Source organism: Parus major, chromosome 5 (genome assembly GCF_001522545.3).
Source record: "Parus major isolate Abel chromosome 5, Parus_major1.1, whole genome shotgun sequence".
In the NCBI taxonomy this organism is placed as follows: Eukaryota; Metazoa; Chordata; class Aves; order Passeriformes; family Paridae; genus Parus; species Parus major.
In genome coordinates this window covers 30053969-30067160 of record NC_031774.1, presented here as the reverse complement: position 1 = coordinate 30067160, position 13192 = coordinate 30053969, and the positions used below count along the sequence as shown (strand labels likewise).

The window sequence follows — 13192 nt, the reverse complement described above, 5'->3', positions numbered from 1 at the left end:
GTCAGCATTCTCTCCAAAAGTCTTGTCCTTAAGGGAACTTAGAAAGCACTCCTCTTTCTGGACTTAAATACATTAATTTACTGAGCATGATTCATGGGCATGGTAATATACTCATTTTTTAAAGGCAGAAATAAAATAATAAACTTACTTCCTTGAAACAGTATAAAAAGCCAAACCCCAAAATCTATGGAAGCGATCAAAGGAGGATAAACCAAACTAGAAAAAGGAGGCAAACTGGTAAACAGGCAGGTACCCATGTTCTGATCTGAATATAGGGGTCTAAATGACTCAGTCAGTCCCAACAGAATTATCAATTACACAAAGAAACAGGTCAAGAAACCAAGTGTTTTAACCCTATATAACGAGATTTATAAAACCTAATTAGAAGACTGAATTCCAATTACTTCATCATGAGCTCTGTGCTTTCATTCCACCAAAAAAATCTTCAACCCCCAAAATTGTATTTCCCCCTTTGAAACAGTCCATACATCTCACTTCTACTTCTTCAGAGGCATAAAGTGTTTGACTTTAGACATATAACTGGTACAAATTAAATATTGTTCTCCCATACTTCTATCTAGATGTTTGTAAAAATTAGTTCTCCCAACATGAAAAAAAGGAAGCTGTTAAGTCTATTTCCTAGGTATGTGGAATTTTTCCAATTACTGGATGTCCATAATGGATTAACACCGTGATTCCAACAACCTAAGGGTTGGGGTTGCAAAAAAAATGACAGTGAATGTTCCTGTACTTATCCAAATTCTAAGTCACTTCTGATGATTTCCTTCTAAATTTTAAAAAAATACCTTTATGAACTGTATATTTATATGGTGCACTTCTGAAGAGTGGTCAACAAGACAACTTGCCAGTCCTTTTTTTTGACTCTATTTGCCACAAACAAGTGCTCAAATGTCTTAATGTAGGACTTCAAATTTAAAATTTGGTATCTGTAAACATAAAAATGATGTTCAATTAAATATTTTTAATGTTAGTAAGATAAAAACTGGTCATATTTGTTCACCTGCCAACCCAAGTATTTTACTGAAGAAGAAAATTAGATTTAATTAAGTACAAATAATATGAACAACTGAAACATTTAAATCTATCACTTTTATTTTGCCTTTAAGAAACATACTTCTCCAACAAAAGATTAAGCTACCTCTCTTAAAATTAATCCTGCAGCCAGATATACTCCTTATAGCTATGTAATTTAAGGAACAATATTAAATCTTAACAGTAAATCACCTTCAATATTTTGCATGCCTTTGGGTATTGAATTTTACATCTGCATCTAGGAAAAAAAGACAACCATCTTGCTATTACTCAGCAGGATACAGATTCCTTTTTGTAAGTGGAATTCCAGACATTCCGTTTGTTTCCCATAAAAGTAGAAAATAGTTGGCCTTTAAGCAGATCAGAAATAGTACATTTAAACAGCATAGGTAGAAACCACATCCAGCCAAACACATTCACCAGAAAATTGCACTTTTATCCTAGAAGCATGCATTTTTGTTATGTTAAGAAATCTCTGAAATGGTCTAGACATTTTGTTGAATTAATTTTTTAAAACCATCTCATAGCATATGCCACAATAATGAGTTATGTTACTTTTCTACTATGTTTTTATGTATATAGTTTTATGTATATAGTTTTTTCTACTATGCTGAGTAATAGCAATGTTACTTTTCTGCCACTTTCATTATTTCCAGTAATGCAAATTACAGGCTTCATCCTAAATAAACACAGAAAAAAATTAAATTATGGATATTTCTTTTAATTCACATTACAAGCATAGACCTGCAGGATCCGACCTTTATAATATGAATTTAAGTAGTGAAGACAGATTGGCAAGATCATAAAATATTAAATAAGTAGACCCTTCCTTTGTACTTGAACAACTGCAAGCATGTACACCTTATTATGACAAAGCCACTCAGTTTACCCCTCCACAGTAAATGCAAGTATATAATTAAATATAATTAAAACATCTATGAATGTGTGTGTGTATATATATATATATATATATATATATATATATTTCAATCTATGAAACTTCACCACCATAGAAGCATCTGAATACCCAAATACTGACCACATATTTTAAATAGAACTATTATGTTGGTTCTGGGGAGGGAAAACAATTGGAAAGAAAAGTGAGGAGATGGTTATTTTTAGAAATATAATAATATGTCTTTCATGTATGATATGAAAGAGAACTCAGTAGCATGTCCCTGATGTAAGACACTTTGAAATCCAATATGAAATCTTGACATGTAATCACCTTTACTGTTTAGTCTACTTTTCATACTAACAAAACCCCACTTACAGCAAGCTTTCCCATTTTATTAAAGATTTCTGTGCAGGTATATGCCAATAAAGTATAATCATAATTAAAGGATGCTAAAAGCTAGAGATAAGGTACTGACATTTTGGACACCCTAAGCCAAACTATCAGCCTGCTGTTATAAACAATAATGTAGGAGTAACATATTTGTCATGTGTATACACTCCTCTTTCACATAAAATAAGCCTAAGACATTTCCTACTATTTAATTTTTTATATTAATGGTCCTAATAAATTTGTCAGAATGGAAAAATAAATATGGTAACTCAAGATGAAAACTATTTCTAACAATATCTATATAGTAATACCTTTAACAGCACTCTGACCAATAATTCCTTTTTCCAACAAACCCAGTAACCTAAGTTTTAATTCTGAAAAAATTAAAAGATACAAAGCAGATACTGTACTGAGCTAAAGACAGCATTCATTGTGTTCTGTTTTGTACTGCTGCTTCAGCCTAAGTATTATATTTTAAATGGCTAGTTCCTTTTTCTTACTGCTTCGCACAACTAATTTATTACTAATGTTCAAACACTAAATACAACTTTTTGTATTTATTTTTGACTTACCACAGTATTTTATTTTATTGATAACATTACCAGTTAACAAAAGTAATTCAGAACCAAAGAAGATCAGTGAAGGGGGTGAAGGATCTGGAGCACAAGTCCTACATGGAGCTGGTGGAGGAGCTGGGCTTGCTTAGCCTGGAGAAGAGCAGGCTCGGGGGGACTGCATTGCTCCTTACAACTACCCAAAAGAAGATTGCAGGCAGATGGACATTCTCCCATGAAATGAGTGATAGGACAGAGGAAATGGCCTCAGGTTGCACCACAGGAGGATTAGATCGGATATTTCTTCACTGAAATGGGGGTCAGGCATTGGAACAGGCTGCCTAGAGAAGTGTCTGGATCATCCCCCCTGGAGGTATTTAAAAGATGTGTAGGTGTGGCACTTCAGGGACATAGTTTAGAGGTGGACATGGCAGTGCTGGATTGGACTCAATGACACTGAAGATCTTTTCTAACCTAAATGATTCTGTGCAAACCTTCTTAGTCAAAACCATACTATATATGGCAGAAAAACAATTATTTAAGAATTTATTTCCATTTATTTCAGAATTATGTATCAAATATTTCAAAAAAATATTTCTGATGTTTAGACAAATATTTTGAACAGCTTGTACACTATCAGTTCACTACAGAAGTCTGAGATACAAGACTACTGTTTCTATTATCACTAGTTTCCTATTTCAGAATTCTTTGTTAAGGCTACTGTGCTCAAACACAAATATCTACAAAGAGGAAAAAGAGTAATGTTTTAAAGAAAATTAATTCCATTTGGAATATTCTTCTTTAAATACGTATTCTGCTCTTTCTCTGTCACATTACAAAAACATAAAGAATATGGCTCTTGAACATTCATGATAAACTCCATTCCAAAAGCCATAAATGTTATGGCTCATTAAGCAACTGCCTAGTTTACCTGTAAAGGCTATTATGCATGAATATTCATATCTAAATAAAGTGTTCAAAAGAAGCAGTAATTCCGAATGACAAATTTACAGATTTGTATGAAAGCTTAAGAAGCAGCACAGGATGAGGCTATTCTCCCTCCTTGCAAAGAGATAATCAAGATGATACTATTTTAAAATCTATGCCACAGGTAATATATTCTGTTTGATTCATTCAAGATTTAGGACAGGAAATAAATGCTGAAGGAAATTACCACATAAATGACATTCCTTGAAACTAGATGGGCCTGAGAATGAAAGACTTCTTATTTTATCCAAGCTATAATACTCATCCTGTATTCAAAATACAGTATTCTGCTTAAAATGAAAGGACATCTGTCTCAGGTTTTTCAGGAGGTAAACTAGTAAAAATCAGTCTAACAGACTTTTCAAATTTACTAAAGGCAATCATGAGCATAGATTATGACTAGCTTTAGCTTAGAACCTTAAACTGACTTAAGACTCCAGCAAACTCCTTAAACATTTCAAGTACAAACTAAGAAACTGCATGAGGGGCTTTTTTTATGTTTTAGGCAACTTAACACCCAAGCACAAACAGCATTCACAGAGAGCACATGAATGCACCTGCAGTACTAAGTGGATTTCATTTAGTTGAATGTAGCCTTTCCTGCAGTGTACACTTGTTTATGTAATATCAAGAGTTTATAAAGTGACTGGTCTTGCAATGATTTAAGTACTTGTATGTATCTTATCTGAAAGAGATGCAGTGATCTAATAGAACATGAATGAGCAGATTTTTCTGGGGAAAAAAATTTAATTACCTAGATTAAAAAAATATTTGACTTATAAATTAACTTCTACATTTAATCTCCCTCTTTGAATCTACCTGACACCTGCCTAACTGCATCTACAGTTAGAACCTTCAGTAGAGCAATCTGCATAAGCCACTTGGCTTGCTGTACACAGGCATCTGTGAAGGGTCTGCCAGTACACAGAATTTTGGGCAGTTCCCCTTTCTTAACAAAAAACCTTCAAAGGGTTGAAAGAACACCACCTTCCAAAGTTACGATGTCAGTGCTAAAAGAAATAGAGCATATTTTTAATTATTGTTTAATTATTTGAAGACTGCATTTTTTTGGGGCCAAAGTAATACTTACTAGTCCATCAAGTTTAAATACATGTTAATTGTCTTCAGGCATTTTGAACTAGACAACTATGCAAGAATGATTTAGAGTACATTCATACAATTTCACTTCAAATCAAGCATACCTTTATTTTTTTCCTTATATTTTCTTGCAATAATAAGTATCCACAAATTCAATGTTTTTCTTCAGAGCAGAAAGCATGTGCAATTATCAGCTGTGGCTGACAATTGGCTGCTATGCAGATAAAGCAAACTCATTGCAGGTGGCATTCATTTCACAAAATTTTATTAATGATTAATGCACTTTAAATGTCCTATAGAAAAGGTTTAGCTAGTTCAAGCCAGACAGATTGTTAAAAATCACCAAATTCAAAATTCAGCTTCCTATACCATAAATCCCTCAAAAATGGGATTTTTCAATCTTTCACATTATATTGTTACTATACTATATTACTTTATTAGCTTTTACTGCTAAAACTTCTGTTAAAGACATTAGCAGTTTTGTTGTATCAATGAGCTGAAAGTCATTCCCATCTTTATCTTGTTTAGTTTGTTTCTTTTCTTCTACATCTCATTTGGACACCTTTATAAGAGCGTAGGCTTTATTCAGGCAACAATTTTTCACTTTTAGTGAAAAAAAATCCAACCTAGTAAGGCTCATGGAGATTAATTAAGAAAATTAATCAAACATGGAGATTAAGAAAACTTGACTGTTCTTCTCTCTAGCTTTCACCAAAACATAAATAATATTTCTGCATGAGATTCTGGTATCCTGTACCAAAACTGCACATCAATGCTACTTAACTTAACCTTACTTAAACTTTATATTTATTTGCAGTTAGGAAATCTGAACACCACCTGGCAGTTTATAGTTTCAAATACGTAATTTGAATATACAGAAATGGTTTTAAATTGAGATTAAGAAGAAATTGAATTAGAAAGTGTTTGCCACATGCTGTGTTCCAAAAACAACATGAAAGAATATTATAAATCAGGATTAAAATTTCACTAAATTTTCATTAAAAATAAAATTTCACTTTAATTTTCATTAAAATCTGTTGTCCTCACATTGCATTTTGTTTTCTGTTATTTGGCTGCTCAATGGAATTTATAAAAGTAAACTCCACATTCAAAACTAACTAAACATAAGAAAAGCAGCTATGATCTACCTTGCCCTGCTGAACATGATCAGCCTACTCACACACTATGAAACTTAAAGAAAATAAATAATAGCAAACTACAAACAATAGCAAACAGAATACAAACAGAAAGCCTGAAAGACAGTAGAGAAGGAAAAGCTAAAGAGTTAAGAGCTCCATCCAAATACATAATCCAGTATGTGGAGTGACTGTAATAGGTTCTACCAGTGTCTTAGATACATCCATAAAGGAAGTATTTTACTTTTATTTTAAAGTATTTTTTGTAATGGAATGGCAATAAATTTGTGAATTAGTAACTTTAAGACTGAAGGATGGAAGTGAAATTAAATTTTTCAAATGACAGTATTAAGTTTGGCAACACTTAAGCACATTTTTCCCTACAAAATATTACTCCCATGGGTTTTGGTTGAGTTTGGGATTTGTTTTTTGGGTTTCTTTCCTCCTCTGTGGGATTACTGGGAGGTCAACTGTGAAAGTACAAGTAAGATTTGGCCTAATCATTTTCTACCTGGCAAAAATCCAGATAATAAGTCATGTAGTATAATTAGTAGATTGGAGTTGTTTTGTTGTATGTATTTGCTTATGAAGCAAGTTCAACAGTTTATCAAACTTTAACTGTAACTCTACTGTTAATCTCTACTGATTAACCAAGCTCTTTCCCTCCCATATTCTCAGCACCAATAACTGGTTTTATCCACTGTTACCTGTGTTCTCAGATGATATCTGTCAAGCACAGAAAATACTCTCATGAAGGTCTTCCCAAACTAAGCATTTACTGAAAGATCTGAGTATCAAAACCAGGTAGTAACTTCAGCATTTAATATTAAAATTATTCTGCCAAACAGATCTCTACAGCCAGTCATACTACCCTGTGACTTCTCAAAAGTCTCTGTGGGATTATGGCAGGCTTTAACTGATGTAATCTTTTAAGAAAAGGCAAACAGAAGAGCCCTAATGAAGGTAATTATATAGCAAGAATTAATAACAATGCATAGAGTAGACACACATACAGAAAATGTGGGTTTTATTTACCTAATACAGTCTTCAGAAAAGGCTTACAAAAATGAGGAAAAAATAGGATTCTTCAAAAGAAGAGAAAGTCATTTAATGCCATGTTCCATCCAGCTGGTGGATTGGAGGTGCCTCTCTAACTATATCAAGATGTATTCAATACACTCATAGAAAGATTACCCCAGAATTTAACCATACAAGTCCTTAGTAATTCAAAATCAAGCTGTTCAAGTAAGAGCTTATTTTTATGTAACATCTTTGTTCCTAAAGGCCACTGAAGTGCTACATGAAACTACCTAAATTGTCAGTTAGAAAAATAAGTCAATCCGCTGTTGAGAAGAGCTTACTGAAGGACACAGAAAAAGAGGAAAAGGATCCCAACCAAACAACATACCAGAGCAGAAAAAAGAAATACCTTACACCAAAGAGGAGTTGAAGTAAGAATAATAAAATTAGCTGAGCTGGGATTGGTTCTGACACTAGTGTTTACTTCTACAATAGTTAAATACAATTCTGCTATTTAAAGATTAAAATTCCTATTATTTCAGTTTTGTTTCCCTGTTTACCATGCCAATTTAATTTCAGAAATGTAAAAGGAAATCCATCTGCTCTTTTTGTTTTTTTTATTGAAATCATCAACAAAACAAGGAAAGCAGTTTTTATTGCAAAAGTACTTGTAATTGAGAAGATAGGAATTTTAGTATCTTTTGAATGCAAAGGTATTTCATATAAATTTAATAACTTAAATATCTTGCACATTATCCCTCAGAGGTGAAAAGTAAGCAAATTTTACTTTCCATCTTATTAAAAATCAGAGGTTATCTCTAATGCAGCAGTTTTGTGGATTCACATTTTAATATAGAAAAAATAGCGTAGTAAAGCAAAAGACAATTAACTGTAGCCTAAGACTGATGGCACAAGTTTCTGCTCTTGTTCTTTCCGTGACACTGAATTTAAAAGCAGAATTTAAATCAAAAGATTGCAGTTAAATCACCAGCTTTATAACTTGCCCACTGAAACCCTGGCCATGTTTTTTTGTGTCCACTACACCATTCAGAACATATTGAGTTCTCTGAAATGCTTTGACTTCTGTAATACACCAGAAAGGGAAAAAAAAAAAAAAAAAAGTAATAGACTATTTTTTTTTTTGAGGCTTTTATTTTCCAACATAATTTTTCTGATTTTAAAAAGCATCAGTCGCCCACATCATCTTTATTTTCTTTGCCCAGTCTTGACACATGCGGTTACTTATCACATGGAGAAAAATATCTGGTTTACCACTATCATCTGAGAAATTTGCATTTGGACTCTTGATTTAACAATTTCCAAAGCTTCCCAAAATGAGCAGAATTAATTGTATTAGGGGAGGAAAAAAGCACAAAACAAAATAAAACAAAACCACTAATTTCAGCTTACTTTCTTAGATTTTCCATAGTAGCTTAATCCCATAAAATCCAAAGTAAAGCCTGTTAGATATAAAAGAAAAGTGCAAAGCTCCCCATTTAAGGACTAGTTACAACTCATTAAAGTAGGGACACATATAATTTGAAGCATTAGAATGCATGCTGAAATATAATTAGTGGCTATGAATCAAACTGGGATGGATTGAACTAATTCCTGGAATGCTATTATGGAGAGTACCTTGTGGAGAAAGAATGATCCTTCTGTTTGCACAGCAACTAAACGGCTTCAATTTACTTTTAAAATTGACTCGAATTGGGATAAAGGTCCAGGATTTCAAAATGTGGCCTTCTAAATATAATCAGCCTGAATTATGCCTGTTTCACACTGTGATACTTGCAACCTGGTTACAGGCAGCAGGGATAAGGCTGCACTCAGCTTATTTCACTGCTTAATTTATATGGTAATTACCACACCACAGCCAGAATGTAGAGCATCTGCCAAAACTGAAGGCCCCAGAATAATAAAACTGACATGTGCTGTGATATTGTTGAAGTGCTGACTAAGAAACTTCTTTTATCTCCTCTTGAAGCTATAAAATGGTATTCATGTTATTACTAGCCGGGAATTTTAACAGCCTTGCACTGACAGCAATTATGTAACACATGCACAAAACAATAGAGTTTCACATCACTTAATAAATCCTTGAGCTCTCTTAGCTCCAGATCTCTCGCTGGCTGGATTTTATGGTCTGGTAGTTCTATCCGACCTTCAGAACACTGAAGTATACAAACCACAAAAGCACTAGAAAATTATTAGAAACAACTGGCTTTTCTCCCTGTTACATCTATTTAATGAAGAGGGCATGATGTACAATGACGGAGGTTAATTAAAAGATTTGTCCACTCACTTTACTCTGTAGCTAAATGCTGTTATGAGCTCCTGGTATAAAAACAAGCACGATACAGATATTACTTTTCCTATCATGATTATCCTCTTATTAACCAACAGCTGCATTTAGAAAAAAAAAAAAGAAAAAAAAAAGGTAATTTCTTTAGCATGCAACAATAAAGCAGATTTAATCTAATTTATTTTTATTCATTTTTATGAAAATAAAAACATGTCATTAACATAAAAAAATCTAAATTTGGGGCTGATTTTCCTGCTAACATTACCAATTCTGTTTCCAATACTATGTTTTAGTTTTTTAGCTTTCATACATCACACCTGAAACTCCTAGTGACAGGGCAAAAATTTCATAGAAGAACTAGAACTATTGTACTATGAACGTTTAAAAAGCAATCTGTAAGATAAGGAAGTACAGGTAATTGAAAATAAAGAATACAAAGACAAGTTCAAAGGCCATTTCTGTATTGGAACTTATATTGGAGGATAGTGTTCACACTTCTCCAACCAAGAAGTGTTTGGCAGGTGGATGGATTAAAAAGGGAGAAATACTGTTACACTTTGCAAAAACTACACAGTGACTGGAAGTCACTTGGTAATGAGACAGAGACTTAAAAACCAATCAAAGTTACTCATACAGTAATTTTAAACACTAATAATTCACTTTGTGTACCATTCGGGTGGAAAGGCATTTGTTTGCATGATGACTGTTGGCATGAATTCACTATATACCCCTAATTTATCTCCACACTTCGTACCTATAATATTTACAGGTTACAGTCTAAGTATCATTCATAAAGAGCCTGAATAATGTGTGCATGATCACTATTTCTAATCTTCCTTCACAAATAAGTCCATACTCTCTACATTCTATACAGTTCTTACTTCTGTCATTTCTTGAATTAACATAATTCAAGTTTATTATTATTGTTATATAAGTTCAGGTTAAAGACATGCCTTTCTGAAAAGGACCACCATCACACTATACTTGAAATTTCTCTCACAAATATAGATTACAATGACTTCCTTTGCATACAATACCAAAAAGATCACCATTCTTTTTCTCCTTCACTAAATTAAAAATTCTTAACTGGTTACTACTATCACTTTGAAGTAATTTACCTCATTACTGTTTTCTAGCTCTGCCTCTAAAAAAACTAGCAATAAAAACACTTGTTTGTACTTATAATGGATTTTATTTCTTCAGTCAATTATCCTAAACAAAAAATAAGTACAAGATATTGTATATGAGTGACAATTCTAACCATAAACAACTCTAACCACTTTCCCAATTACACAAGATAATTATTACAAGGTATATTCCCAAGTATACCTGTTAAATATGCAATAAATCAAAAATCATCAATCATAAATCAAAAAACTGTAGGAGTATGTAATATTTATATGCCACTACACTGAAAACACAATATACATGGCTTCAACAAAAAAGGCTCTGTAGACTGCTCCTCACAAACCAGAAGCTTCCAGCACACTCTTAATTGGCTTCAATTACATTTAAGCCAATAGCAGAGGACAGGCACAAAATGTTTGTTTCCTGCAGAATGAAGACTCCCTGTTGAGAGACACCACTCTTCCTTGATATTTCTTTGAAGAAAGGCTTTGATTTACAGAAAGAAAAGCAGCTAGGAAAGAAAAAAGAACTGCTGCAACCACATGTTCATGTTTGTAGAAGCAGTTATTCAATTTTAATCTTCTTTTCCATGAACATCTCAAAAAGTGAAATCATTCAGAACATTTAAATACTCATCTTAGCAAAAAATACTGTTTAGTGTTCAACACATATAGATACCACACTATAATTACATTTTGCATTGAGGCACTAGGGAAGATAAATGCAATCAAAAGGAAAAGATACAGTTGTAAACAAAGAACATCAATAGTCCAGGTAGAAAAGACTATATGGTATGAATAATGACTAGCTCCCTCCATAATGGACTGGGGAACTCTCTACATGTCAGAAAATTAAGACAACCACTTAAGGAATAGGGAAGTATTCTAAAAAGAAAAGGTCAGTGACAGAGCACATACAAATAGAGATTATTAGTATGGAGGTGTGTTTAATTTCAATTTGGTTTTGCATTTGGGAAATATAACTAACTACACATTAGGTTTATTCTAAATTGAAGAGGGAGCCTATGAAGATACAGTGCAAAGACCCTTGAAGGAATAATTTAGAAACATGAAACTTCTACAGCAGGAATTCAAATAAAGCTATTCACTCCTAAACATATTTGGCAGAATAGAAAAATAAAAATGGGTCACATTGAGAAGCATTTCTTATGAAGTCCAGTCAGTATCTTCTGTCTTCCAATGTCAACTTATTATAATGGGCTTCTTTTTTTGGTCCTACCTGAATAGTTAAAACTAAAGGGAACTAACACCCTATATAGAAAGCATTTCTCCATAAATAAGTAGTATGGAGCATATAAAAAGTGATCATTATCATGCAGTATCATGTTCCAATGTACACTTCTCAGTATCTCTAAGCAGAACAGTGCCAAAATGAAGAAATAAGAAGGTGAATCACACAGAGTATTCTGACTTGGAAGGGACTCGTCCAACTCTGAAGTGAACGGCCTGTACAGGGATTGAACCCACACCCTTGGTGTTATTAGCACCCTGCTCTAAGGGGAAACCAAAGCCAGACAACAGAAAAATACCCAAAGAGAAGATCCTACAACCCTGCTTCTTTAAGAACTGGAGGACTGCATTAAAGGTTAGGATTTATCACAAAGTATGTGGCTGTGCTTCTTACATGAACACAATCAATTTGTGTGACGATAATTATAATTGCCCTGCATAGTTACAGAAATACATGCCCAGAAAGCAATTTCTAAGTCTCAGCCTAATTCCCCTTTATATGAGGGAGATCTTGATGGCTAGGACATAAGTGAGTCTGAAAAATTTTCATCAAATTTTCATCACAGCCCTAAAACAAACCAACAGGGGAAAAAAAAAATTAAAAAAAAAATCATGTTGGAAACCATTAATCTACATCAACAATAAGACTGTCATCAGAAAAAGGAAGTTCCTAGTTCCCACACAACAATCTGTTCATGCATTTTGCATGAGAGATACAACCAGTGGTCAATATTCCACCCATCACCAGGCAATAGAAATATCATCCTTCTAATTTATGCTGGTTTGCCACTTTGTTCCTGGATGAACATTGTAATAACATCTTGGGAAAGATGACGTCCTTCCTCCTCTAAATCTTGGAAAAAGAATGATGTAGGGTTAGGTCACTCTGCTGCCTGAAGCAAAATGGAGATAAAGCTAATGAGATGAAATTGTTGAGGTTGAATAAAGTGGGGGCATACTCTAAGATAGGCTGTGTTTTTGAAAGAAAAGAGGTGTAATTTTGATCATGCCTGATAACATGCTTTGTACCTATGGCATGCTCTGAGCATGTGTAGCAAACAGAGGCCACAGACAAAGGAATGCTCAGTCCAGCATCAAAAAACAGACTTAAGCATGAGACAAGCCACGAGGTGCCCAATCCTGCCAAACTGGCAACCAGTACAAATACTCAATAGCAGAATGTGGGGCATTTACATATTTTTCCATCAAAAGTTTATATGCCCTTAGCTCTAATGAGAGAGACTATTTTAAGTGCAGATTTTCTGGAAAGGGGACATCCCAGCCTCCTAAGGATTTTTTGATACTGACCTGTACTGTGCAGCGCAACTAAAAAATATGATGTATAATCAGACTATAAGAAAAAACTTTCAAGG

The 13192-nt window shown here is 33.5% G+C and overlaps 1 protein-coding gene across 3 annotated transcripts in view; it reads right to left on the bottom strand.

Moving 5' to 3' along the window:
• FSIP1 (fibrous sheath interacting protein 1) overlaps positions 1-13192 on the bottom strand; it is a 66241-nt gene that overhangs the window by 28293 nt on the left and 24756 nt on the right. The window lies entirely within an intron of this gene.